At 39.2% G+C, this 13,677-nt stretch overlaps 1 long non-coding RNA gene across 5 annotated transcripts in view; it reads right to left on the bottom strand.

The window, feature by feature from the left end:
- The window catches only part of LOC145276680 (uncharacterized), an 80,559-nt gene that overhangs the window by 45,233 nt on the left and 21,649 nt on the right, over positions 1-13,677 (bottom strand). For all 5 annotated transcript variants that reach the window (XR_013867988.1, XR_013867987.1, XR_013867986.1 and 2 more), the window contains exon 2: positions 4,520-4,623. This is a non-coding gene — a long non-coding RNA (uncharacterized LOC145276680). The remainder of the gene's footprint in view (positions 1-4,519; positions 4,624-13,677) is intronic.

Below are 13,677 nucleotides of genomic sequence, written 5' to 3'. Positions count from 1 at the left end.
TGGAGCGGGTCACTAAGATTGTCGACCTGAAGTCGGCTTATCTCCAGATCCATGTAGATGAAAAACTCTGGCAACATCAATTGGTCCAGTACAAGGGGAAGATGTATTGCCTGACGAGGTTAGGCTTTGGGCTGAGATCAGCCTTCAAAATTATAACTGCTATGCTGAAGACTGTGCTGAGTAAAGATTGTACAGTGGACAAGGCCACTAGTTCGTACATAGACGACATTCTCGTGGAGGAAGCAGAAGTGACAGCGGTGAAAGTGAGAGGCCATGTCGCGAGGTATGGATTGACTACAAAACCGGCGGAGTCCCTGGATGGAGGAGCGGCGTTAGGGTTGAAACTATGCCGAGATGGCAAACGAAGCCTTGTCTTTAGATGAGGAAATGCAATGCGTGAAATCGGAACCGACCTGACAAAACGAGATCTCTTCTCGGTCTGCGGGAGACTGGTGGGATACTATCCAATTGCCGGCTGGCTCAGGATAGCATGCAGCTTTATTAAACGGCAAATGTACACTGATGGCTGGGAGGGCCGTGTGACGAAGCAGGTCACAAACATGCTACAAGAAATCATCGCGAGAGTAACGAAAGACACAGTAAAGGGGGAATGGTACGTCAGCGGCGGAGACGCGGGGGTGATTTGGTAGGATGTTAGCAGTCTGACATTGGGCGTGGTATTAGAGATGGGAGGTGTAACTGTGGAAGATGCAGCTTGGCTAAGAAAGAAAAACGACTATTCTCATATCAACGTAGCCGAACTGGAGGCCGCTATGAAAGGAATCAATCTAGCCCTGAAGTGGGGATTGAAAACGATTGAAATCAAATCCGATTCAGCAACGCTAGTTTCATGTATCAGGTAAGCAGTGACTGGCGATAAGAGAGTTATCACCAGAGGTGCTGCAGAAATGCTGATCAAGCACACGTTTGGAGCACTTACAGATTTAATAGTGGAATTCCAGTTGAAGGCATCTGTAGTGCTGGTCTCATCATAAAAGAACAAGGCGGATTCGATTACACAGGTAAAGAAGGCCCGGCTGCAAGAAAGAAAGGAGGTTTCCTCAGTATGCTGTGCAGGGGAGGAAGTTAAAAAGTTACATGAAATGCACCACTTTGGTCGAGAACGGACGTTATTCCTGGCAAGAGAGGTTTACCCAGAAACCACCGAGAAGGAGGTCAGAGGGGTAGTGGAGCACTTGCCAATCGATAGACCCCGGACCACCCAGACACGAAGCAGGAGAGTTGCACATTGCAGAGGACTGGAAGCGATTGGCCATTGATGTGATCCATTATCGCCATAAGCTGTATCTGTCGATGGTCGACTGTGGACCGGGGAAGTTTGCCATATGAAGAGGAATCAGGGCAGAAGCTGCATGGGCGATCGGAGGGGTCATCGAAGAAATATTTTTGGAGAGAGGGCCGATTGAGGAACTGTTAATGGACAATAGCCCCGCTTTTCGATCAGAAGCCTTTAAAGAAGTGTGTGATAAGTGGGGAGTAAGGCAATTTTTTAGGGCAGTGTATCGCCCGAGTGGCAATGGGATAGTGGAGAGGAACCATCACACCATCAAGGCTGCTGCGGAAAAAGCAACATTTCACCCATGGAGGCGGTGTTTTGGTACAGCATCTCACCGAAAACCAGACAAGATGAGACAACTGTGCCTCATAGAGCCATCTTCGCATATAAGTGGCGGCATCCGTGCAACAAAACGGTAGGAATTGAGGGTGAAGAAGCTACCATTAAAGTGGGCGAGGAGGTGTGGGTGAAGCCCCCAATGCAAAATGTACCACTCGCTGGGGGAGGGGGTCGTAACAGGAACGCAGTCGAAGAACAACGTGATGGTGAATGGCGTTCCCTGGCATATCCTATACCTGCGTTGTGTAACCCTGTCGGTGCCCACTAATGGTAGTGAAAGGAGGAAGTCGAGATCCGCCAAGAAGCTAACGATGCACCCCAATTCGACTTAGCCCCACATTGTTGTTCCTTACAACCGGACGAGAATGTTTGTAGTGAACCTGAAAACGTCAACCCCCAAGAAGTTGTCCCCCAGAGGTCTCAACGTGAGAGGAGGAGGAGGCCTGCTTGGATGAAGGATTATGAAGTGTCTTTATAATCTCGAAGATCGGGGGGGGGGCGTGTGGGGTATATGGTTAGAAAGAATAAAAACGTACCGGGCGTATCTGCATCGCTCTTTGGGAAGGAAGAAGGAAAGGATGGCTAGCTCATTTATATACACGAACGGCATCTTGGGAAGGCAGGCATGATGGGAGAAGCTATTTTTCCCTGTCTCTTCCTTTTTTTTCTAGATAGGATAGCTGGGAAAATTGTTCACTCGAGGTCGTTCGAACGTACGGTTAATTTGCGTGTCAGTGGGAAGAAAGAAAGACGGATTTTCTACGAACGTCGAAACTGGAAGATAAAAAGGATTGTCGTTTTTTTTGTGTGTGCCGAGAGCGTTGCAAGCTGAAGAAGAAAAACCTCTTTTTTTGCATGAACATTTAACGGTATTCGGCAGTTAAAAGGAACACTTTAATTTCAATACTAGACAACTACCACTAATAAAGACAAGTGCCAGCCAGGGTTACAACAAAATTGCAACTGCTTTTCTGACTTTTGGGAGATGTATTTAATTATACCTATATTCCTATTATTTTCCTTTAAAGTTAATGAGTTTTTATTCTGATTAGTCAGAGCATAAAATATTAAAAAAAGCTGACATAATAATTAAATGAATATTCTGGCGCTACGAAACAGAAGCTTTCAAAGGTTGAACAATTTAACATACTGAAATAAATAAACGTTAAGGTGAACAGCATCTTTGAATTTGGAATATAGATTGTCATTTATACCGCGTTGAGCATTAACATTTTCACCATAGAAAGACGACAGAATTCAATTTCCGCTTGAGGAAAAACAAAATTTCTTTTTTCTTGCAGACCATCTACTAGTTGATCAATTGTGTAGAAGACCCAAGAGCGATATGAGCCTTCTATCATGTCTAAACGTGACACAATGTTCAATGAGCGAAATAAAAGATGCGCTGCTGTAAAACGTATGCTTCGTTCTAGGTTATGAGAACATAACCATTGCCAGCATCCTCAAAATGCAAATCTGGACGGTTCTCAATTTGAGGGCACAGACCAACGAAGTTTCCAGCCAGGGTTATGGCTTTTGGTGTGGTTTCAAGTGAAGGGTTCATCATGCTACTTCACATTTTTTAAGTGGCTTGAAAGTCAACACCAAAGTGTACCTGGACGTGCTGAAAAGTGTGATGATCCCCTGGTGCAAACAGGTAGCTGCTGACAAATCTGAGTGTGATAGTAGGACTCAGCGCCGGACCACAAGTCCAAAGAGACCCAGGCTTGACTTCATAAGGAGTGCTACGACTTTGCATCCTTTTCTCATTGGCCACCTTCCTCCCTCGACTTGAACCTGCTGGACTATTTTGTTTGGTCATACGTCGAGAAAATCACACACATGACTTCCCACAACACCAAAAGGCAGCATGATCGCCATCCGCCGAGTATTCGCTGGGTATTCGCCAAGTTCCCGCCGGTGCTTGTGGAAAAGGCTGTGTAGTGTTGTTTTTTAGGGTGACTAATTTATGGTTCCACTATATATCTATAATATAAATCTGAATGTGTGTGTGTCTGGTCACGAATAGGCTCCTATATGGTTGACTGTTTAAAAAAATTGATTACATATAATGATAGAAGATGTATCGAGACACAGTAATGGGTATGCTTGATTTGGCAGAACGGTGGTTCATTAAAATTGTGGGGTCTGCGTTCGCGCCTGGTCCACAAAGTATGGAAATAAAAAATTTAAAAATTAAAAAAAAACGTTTGCAAGTGTTTTTAATATAGATGTACATAATAATACTTTGATAAGTATGGTTTAACTTAAATAGGGATGGTATAAAAAATTGTGGGGTCTGCGTTCGCGCCTGGCCTCCATAGAATGGAAATGGGCACAAACTTTAATAAAGACTTTTCATATCTATCTGTGTAAGTATACTTTGATAATTATGTTTCAATTTGAAGAAATATGGTATAATAAAATTATGGGATGTTCGTTCGCACCTGACAAGGTTTTTAATATAGATCCACAGAATATTGTGATAAGTGTTTCAGTTTGAACAGGTATGGTATAATAAATTATGGGGTTTATCTATTTTATTTTTACTTTCATCATATTTTGCTTTGGTTTTGATATCCCCAAATTCAACCCAAATCTACAACCCTTCCTTTTCATAACGTATCATACTTTCATAAATCCGAGTCCATTTTCTATAGGCTGTTTTTGAACCCAGTCAACGACGGATACTTTTGCTAGTATATATATATATATATATATATATATATATATATATATATATATATATATATATATATATATATAATATCAGTAGAGAATGATTGGATATGCAAATGATAAAGTAATGTGCAACTATAATTTATATTAAATGGCTGTTATTGTGATTGTTACCGATCTCGCCTTGCTGTATCTATCTCTTACCTTCGTCCTCTGACCTATAGGCTTATCGGGAAGCATTGCAGAAACGAACACATTCTTCGTAAAAATGAATGCAGCAATAAAAAGCCACATGGAACAGTTCAGCGCTGCAAAAATAAAAAGGAATAAGATAAGTAAAGATATGAACCAAACATTATACTCTAATTAACTCAACTATAAACTGTGTCTCTAGATTGTATGCAAAAGAGATATTTTAGGTATAAGTCTATATTTACTATCGAATGAAATAATTTGCACTATTATGTATAGCGACTCACCATGAATACAATTAATTTACAATTTTTAATTTCTGGTTAATATTCAGTATAAAAGGCGTTGTGTTTGAAGGAAAAACCGTGGACACGAGTTAGCATATAAAAGAATGAAAATATTTAAAGGAATTTTCAATAATTCTCAATTATATTAGTTTATTTACCAACATAATGTTTCGTATAAGAGGGTTCCCTAATTTTTTAGATGTATCTTTTTTAAGGGAAGGGGGGATAACAGCATTCTCAATATTCAGCATGTTTTTTTAGTAATTATAGAAATTGGCAGTGTCAACAGATTATTTTTAAAAACTAGAATTTATTATTATGACTCGTGAAAAAAGAACTTAGAATTAAGGAAATGATCAATATAATTCTAGTTTTCCTTTTAACTGCCGAATACCGTTCATTGTTCGTGCAAAGAAAAGTTTTTTTTTCAGCTTTTTTTTTTTTTTTTTTACATAGTGATCACCACTTATCAAGGCCCGGAAGCCACTCAGGGATAAGGGTTATTGCAAGTACATTACGTTAGTGTGGAGATTTGATGAAGTGTTTACTTAAGGGGGCGGTTCATTAGGAATTTGTTAACATTGGACTTGAAGACATCCAAGTTGTAGTCCGGAGGGAAGCAGGCAGACGGAACAGAGTTCCACAGGCGTGCAGTTCTAAGAAAGAAGCTTTGTTCCGCGTTTTGATTTAGGCACAGATATAGAGTGGGGGAAATTTTTCACAGTGGATTCGGCTAGACGGGTGTTTTTCGTGAAAGATTGGCGAGGCGGGACCAGAGATTGGAGTTCAGACGAGCACCTGGCATGGAAATAACGATAAAACAAGGAGAGGCTCGCAACGTCTCTTCTGTGGGAGAGAGGTTGCAGGGTAGAGAAAAGGGCATCCCCCACTAAACCACGAAGTCTATTTTGTACTATGTCAAGGCAGGATAGGCTGTTTTTAGCAGCTCCTGCCCAGATATGGCAACAGTATTCCATCATTGGACGTACTTGGCTTTTATATAGATCAGTAGTGAGATATCTTCTGGAGCGGTAGAAGGATCCCACCATCTTTCCAGCGACCTTGGCAACAGACTTGATGTACGTGTTCCATTTCAGATCAGGAGTAAAGGTCAAACACAGAAGCTTGTCAAAACGCGGAGCCTCACCCAGACGAGAGCCATCCATCACAATTGATGCCAGCTGGGGATCAGAGCGTTGATAATGTAAGGATAGGAGTTTGGTTTTAGATACATTAAAGGTAACCAGCCACATATTCCCCCACTGAACCACGCGCTCGAGATCAGAGGAGAGAGAATCAGTGAGAACTTTGTCATTTACAGCCTTTGATGTGTTGCCGTAGATGGTCGTGTCATCAGCATAGATGTCAACGAATGATTTAAGTATGTGTTTAGGGAGGTCATTGATGTAGATCAGGAAGAGAGTTGGGCCCAGGATTTACCCCTGAGGGACTCCAGCATTTATATTGCAGGCCTCCGATTTTTGTCCATCTACCACTACTCTTATGAGCCTATCGGAGAGAAATGATTTAATGATTGAGAAACCATTTCCCGTTATACCGTAGCTGGAAATCTTGTGAAGTAGACCCTTATGCCATACCTTGTCAAAGGCCTTTGATACGACAAGAGCAATTGCCCTAGAAAGGAAGCCTTTGTCAAGAGATTCACTTATCCTGTGGGATATAACCGTCAACACATCTGCAGTAGATCTTGCAGAGCGGAAACCATATTGTGTGTCACTAAGAAGGTTATTCCTGCTGAGGTGGTTGACTATTTCTCTATTTAATATGGATTCCAGCAACTTACTCATAACACACAGGAGACTTATAGGTGTGTATTGAGAGGGAGATGACTTATCACCTGAATTCTTAAATACAGGGCAAACTGAAGGGGTCTTCCAGGGAGTCGGAAAGCACTTCTCCTTAAGGCAGCGCTTAAATAGTTTCGTAAGTATGGGAGCAAGTTCTGGTTGAAGCTTTTTTAACACTATAATTGGGATGCCATCAGGGCCAGTTGCTTTACTGGAATCTAGGTTCTTTATTAGCTTGGCGACCTCATGCACGGATATTTGTATGTTACCTAGCTGGTTCTGTGTTATAGGAGGAAATATGGGGAGTTGATGCCCTTCGTCGCATAGGGTAGAATTAGCTGCAAAGTTCTTTGCAAATAGTTTGGCCTTGTCTGACGTTGACGAGATGACCTCTGGTCCATTGATAATGGTTGGGATAGAACGCACACTTCTGTTCAGGATTCTATTTGTTATTTGCCAAAACTGGTGGGATCCAAGTCGCTGATCAGCTACCTTGGATTTAACAGACTGGGCATATAGCTCTCTTGCATTTTTTATTACTCTTTTACAGTGGTTGCTGGCAGACCTGAAAGCAGCTTTAGTCTCAGTGCATCTATTACGTTGGTAGCTATGGAAAAAGTGATTTCTGTGCGCGATAGCAGCAGCACATTCTGGGGAGAACCATGGCTGGCTGTTAGGTTTTTGTTGAAATTTTTTAGATGGTATGAATTGGTCTATGCCTGCAATTAACCATTCGGTCAGATCTGATACTATAGAGGACACATCCTTTTTAAACATGGAGTGCAGAGGTAAATCAGATATGAATGTACGGAAGCTATCCCAGTCAGCCACAGAGTATCGGTATACAGTACGGTGGAGGGGTACGTCTGGGGGCTTCTTACATTTCGTTTGTAATGTTCTCGGCACACGCAAAAACGATTATCTTTTTTCTTTTCCTGTTTCAACGTTCGTAGAAAATCCGCCTTTCTTCCTTCCTACTGACATGCGAATTAACCGTACATTCAAACGACTCCGAGTCAAAAAAAATGAATCTTCTACCAATGAAAAAATACCGTTTTTTTATTTGCTCAAATTCCACCGCGTTTTAATTTGTATGTATCACCTTTTCATTTCCTATCGATCGGGTTTCGGGTTATAGTGCTGCTGACATTTTACAATACGCAAACGCGACCCTTGGACGCTTGTTTCCATGGCCGTTGTAACAAATGAAAGTGTTCGCTTCAAATTTGTAAGGATAATGAAGTGAATAGTATCAGTAAGTAAAGAATTGCCTTTTAGAAAGGTTTTATTAACTGTAAAATACACGTACGCTCTTGAAAGGATCGAGCGGGAAAATGAAACAGAGGGCGCTTTTATTATGAATGTAAATCCCAAGGGGGATAACTCTTAACAACAAATTAAATCATAACATTTTCCCCGTCCTAAAGTATTCAAGTAAGGGGTAATTAATTATAGACAATTTTTTTTTTTTTTTTTTTTTTTTTACAATCACATAAGAATCATTTTATTTACAAATAACATATGAACCCAAACTGCAGTTTTTTCAGTATTTAGTCACAAAATCCTTATATTTACTAGGGAATTGTCGAACTTGGGACGACCTCCGCACAGATTGGCAGGAATGCTGATTTTCAGTATTATTTTTTAGTGAAATCTGATTTTCTTCAAGATCAGACGATTGATTTTTGTCTTCCTCATGACCAATGTTTTCATTAGTAGAAGGTTCAAATAAAGTCTCTGAAGTAGTAGGATTATTATTAGAGTTTTCTTCATTTGATGAGTTTGGAGCTAAGTCTCGAACGTTGACAGTGGTTTCAGTACCAGAAGGTAGTTGAACATAAGCGTAGTGGGGGTTGACATCTATTAGGGTGGCAGGCGTTACAGGAGGGTCATGTTTACTTGTTTTAGTGTGGTTTCTAATATATATTGGGCCTGGTTTAACCCAAGAAGGAATTGAAATTCCGGAAGCAGATTTACGACTATATTTAAATAGTCTATCATGGGGAGTCATATTAGTGGCAGTACAAAGTAATGATCTAATTGAATGAAGTGCGTCCGGTAGTATGTCTTCCCAATAAGGTAGTTTCATTTGATTAGAATGTAATGTTGTTTGAATGGCCTTCCATAAGGTACCGTTGAGTTTTTCAATCTGTCCATTACCTTCAGGATGATACCTACTTGTTTTAGAAGTAGCAATTCCTTTTTTGTGTAAAAAATCCTTTATTTCTCTTGCTAAGAAATCAGAAGCACGGTCAGTATGTATCATGTCAGGCAAACCAAAAATTGAAAAGAGTTTGTTTAGACAGTGGATAATGGTTTTGCTTGTCATATCTCTGCAAGGAAAAGCGAAAGGAAAACGGGAATACTCATCAATTAGAGTAAGTAGATATTTGTTGCCATGTATAGAAGTAGGTAGAGGGCCTTTAAAATCAAGATTTAATCGTTGAAAAGGTAATATGGCTTGAATGAGAGTCCCTCCATTGGTATTGGCGAATTTGGGTTTCAGTAATTGACAGGATGAGCAAGAGTCAGTAATATTCTTAATTTGATCCAAAGTAAAAGGAAGGTTCCTCGTTCTTATAAAATGGCTTAGTCTTGAAACACCAGGAGTACATAATTGTTTATGTAAATCACGAAGATCTTGTAGATTGTAAGTAAGAGCAGAGATGCGAGAGAATGTGTCAGCAGCAATATTTTCAGGTCCAGGTCGATAAACTATAGTGAAATTGTATTGGGATAATTCTATACGCCAACGACATATTTTGTCATTCTTAATTTTTGATTTTCTTTTATTGTCGAATATGAAGCTGATGCTCTTCTGATCTGTGATGACTTTAAAGTGCCTGCCGAGTAGAAAATGTCGCCACTTACGGAGAGCTTCTACAATAGCGGCTGCCTCTTTTTCTACTGCATGGTGCTTAATTTCGTTAGTATTGAGAGTTCTTGAAAAAAATGCAATAGGACGACCTTCTTGATTTAGTGTTGCAGCAATGCAATAGTTACTAGCGTCCGTTTCTACTTCAAATTCTTTATTTGGATCTACCGTTATTAAAGTGGCGTCTTTTAGATCATTTTTCAATGTTTGAAAAGATTTTAATACAGATGGAGGTAGTGGAAATTCTTTGTTTTGATTTAGTAATAAAATTTTATCCGAAAATTTTTTAATGAATTTGCAGTAATAGGAAAACATTCCAACTATTCTTTTTTGAGATTTAAGATTCAGCGGAGGTGGCATTTCGAGTAATGGTTTTAGTCTTTGATAATCGGGAGCTATTTGATTATTTTCTATGGTGTAGCCGAGTAGAGTAATAGAACTAGAAGAAATTATGCTTTTATTTTCATTTAAAGTGATGTTATATTGTTTAGCAATTTTGTAGAATTTTTGAAGATTGTAATCGTGTTCTTCTTGATTTTTTCCGCATATAGTTACGTTATCAACATACACAAAGGTATCGGTTAGATTTTCTTTTTCTATAATATAGTCTATGCTCCTCTGTAAAGCACTTACTCCATTGGTGACGCCAAAAGGAAGACGAGTAAATTGAAAAAGTTTGCCACTTACTTCAAACGCAGTGAATTTACGATCAGCATGATTTATAGGTATTTGGTGATAAGCAGATTTTAGGTCGAGAGTAGAGAAGATGTTATATTGAGCGATGTCGTCTACCATCTTATTGATATTAGGCATTGGGTAAGCGTCTAGTTCCGTGAATCTATTAATGGTATCGCTGTAGTCGACTACCATTCTTTTCTTATGATTCTCATTCGAAGTTACGAGAACTTGCGCTCGCCACGGAGATATCGAAGGTTCAATTATGCCTTCTTTCAACATTCTAGCAGTCTCTTCTTTTATGAATTTGTTGGCGGCAAAAGTGTAACGTCGGGATTTTGTCGCAATAGGAGTAGTATGAGGAGAAAGATTAGAAAAGAGAGGAGGGGGTGGAACGTTTATGGTAGGAAAAAAATTATTCGTGTTTATAGCTCCAATTATAAGTTTGTCTCTAGGACCGTCGAATTTAAGTGTTACTTTTTTATATTTTTTTAAAATATCTTTTCCGATTATTAAATCAATGAAAAGGTTTTCAATGATTTCAATTGTTATTCCAGAATGGGTTTTATCTTTCAGTATTAAATCCACGACAGCTTCGCCAGTTATTTTAGCATGTTGATCGGAAGCAACCAGAGCTATAGTTTTGTTTTTAGGTATTGTGAAGAGTTTAAGTTTTTTAGCAGTATTTTCATTAATGAATGTTTTTACACTGCCGGAGTCCACCATAGCGTTCACGAAGTGCCCGTTAATTTGGCATTGAGTGAATGTGACATCTTTGGAGTTAGTTCCTAGTCAGGATAGAGAAGGTGAGGGGTAGTCAGAGTCGTCATAAAGAACAGCAGTATGAGTGTTAGAAATAGAAGATTTACACACTTTAGCCCAATGACCATTTTTTTGCATTTTTTACATTCGGCGTTTCGTGCAGGACATAAATATCGAGGATGACGTGATTTTCCACAGAAAAAACAAACCCCTTTTGGATGCATATTTTCTTTAGTCACAGCTATACGATTGTAGCCCGAAGGATTATTTGTAGCTGCTACAGTAAAGTTATTTGCGTAGCTTATCGAATGCTTTTCTGCTTGTTCAAGAGATCTGGCCGTGGCATATGTGTCTTGTAAAGTCAGGATGGGTTTTTCTAACAGTCGTTGTCGGATGGACGAAGAAGAAATTCCACCGATGAAAGCTTCCCGAATGTATTGATTTTTGTTTTCTTCAGCAGAAACCGCTTCGAAGTTACATGTTTTGGCAAGCATTTCCAATTGTAGTATGAAGGCATCTATATTTTGTGTTGTTTGTTGCTTCGTCGTCATCAATCGATATCTATTATAAACAATATTTTCAGGTTTTAAATAAGCGGCGTCCAATGTTCTTAATGCACTATCGTAGTCGGTTTTATCGCTTATTAAATCGAAAACAGAGGCTGAAATACAATTGATCAAGGCAAAGAAATTATCTGAAGTGTTTTCGATTAATCCGTTATTATGTGAGCGGATATAATTCTGGAGGGTTAATTTCCAATGCCTATAGGATTTTTCGGAATTAGGGCATGTAGGTTCCACCTCGAATCTGTCGGGACGTAAGATTCGATTCATTATTTTTTTTTTTTTTCTACAGTTAATAAAATTGAAGTGAATAGTATCAGTAAGTAAAGAATTGCCTTTTAGAAAGGTTTTATTAACTGTAAAATACACGTACGCTCTTGAAAGGATCGAGCGGGAAAATGAAACAGAGGGCGCTTTTATTATGAATGTCAATCCCAAGGGGGATAACTCTTAACAACAAATTAAATCATAACAGATAATAAAAAGGATAATCGAAAAAGTAAAATGAATATGTCAAATTGGAATTAAAAATTGGAAATAAAAACGTTTCAGGCTTAACTCGGAAATTTAATAAAGTGAGATCTATCACATATCTAAGAATAATTAAAAAGGAACTCAAATCTCTCAAGTGTGCACGTGTTTAAGGACGCTGGAACCATTATGTTGTCAAGGTAAACAAGTGTTAAAGTATTAAGGAAGTTTTCTGGTGTACAAAATAAAATAAAAAAGACCGATTATAATAAGAAAACGTATATAAAACATTGCAGTGGTAAAAAAAATACATGAACACTGATTTCAATGAAATGCTTTTTACAGATGCATCAAGGATCATTCTCGATAAGCATGATAAATGGGCTCGCAGATGAGTTTTCAAGCTACATGATTTGAGCCATTTTTAAACGCCAACAAGGCGGCGCTTGGTCAGGAGCTAGGATGTTTCATAATGAATTAGTGTGTTCATTTACAGTAAGAGACAGGAGTTAAAATGAATTTATAATGATACTGTAATTTTCTAAAGCAACATTTCTTTGGAGTAGCTTGATAACGAATCATTACAGAAGCATGGATCTATGATCTTTATGCAAGACAAAACATCAATTCATGCATCAAACTTGACTAAATCCTGGTTGTAGGAAAGGGAATTTGTTGAAGATTCTCTTATAAACTCGCCTTCAAATAACTGGGATTTGAATCTCATTGAGAACCTTATGGGCATTCTCAGGAGAGATATTTATTCTTATGGAGGGTAATTCAGAAGCACATGTGACCTCTGGGAAACAGGTAAAGTTGCTGCAAAAAATAACTGGGTACTAAATATTCAAAATAAACACCAGATGTTGACAATAAGCTGGAAAGATTTATTGAAATAGAAAAAAGCATTTGTGCAATACATATTGGAGGTTCTTACAGAGGGGAATCGTAAAGTTGTCGCCCTAACGAAAACAACCCTACAACTTTATTTCAAAACTTTTATTGATAAAAATCAATTCGGGTAACTTGATTATGTAGTAGAGCATCTATTCAACGTAGTTGCATTCAGCCTCAATCGCCGCTTTTATACGTGTCAGGAACTGGGAGCAGGCCTTTTCCACAAGCGCCGGTGCAAGTTCGGTGAATATTTGGCAGATGGCAGCGGCCAGGCTTGTTTTCGTGTTGTGAGAGGTCAGGTTGGTGATATTCTGGACGTATGATCAAACGAAGTAGTCGAACAGGTTCAGAGGGACCAATAAGAGAAGAGTACAAAACCTTATTCTGAAGCCAAACCGTCGGGTCTCTTTGGATTTGTGGGTCGGTGCCGAGTCCTGCTACCACACCCAGGATCTGCCAGGAGATCACCACACTCTTCAGAACTCCTAAGCACTAGAGGGTCACCACACTTTTCAGCACATTCAGATACACTTTGGTGTCGACGTTTCTAGAAGTGTAAGCCATTTTGAGTTTCAGAACAGTTTCAGATGGTTTGCTGTTACCTGGGGGGTGACTTGTTTGTAGTTGACAGTTCCACAGAACAAAATATTCTTACCGTGTCGAAACCCGGGAAAGAACATGTGAAATTGCTCCAGAAAAGGTTTAATATTTATGAAGCAATTCTGATTTCTGATTGGTTGGTAGCGGAACGTGAATTAATTTGATTCGCCAGTTCTTAGCAGCACCGTTTATAAATAGAATCGTCCGACTGTGTGGGATCATACCCCCATTA

This window comes from Euprymna scolopes, chromosome 5 (assembly GCF_053919585.1).
Source record: "Euprymna scolopes isolate OS-2025 chromosome 5, ASM5391958v1, whole genome shotgun sequence".
Taxonomy (NCBI): Eukaryota; Metazoa; Mollusca; class Cephalopoda; order Sepiida; family Sepiolidae; genus Euprymna; species Euprymna scolopes.
Note: the sequence above shows the minus strand (reverse complement) of the source record. Positions and strands in the feature narration are given on the sequence as shown.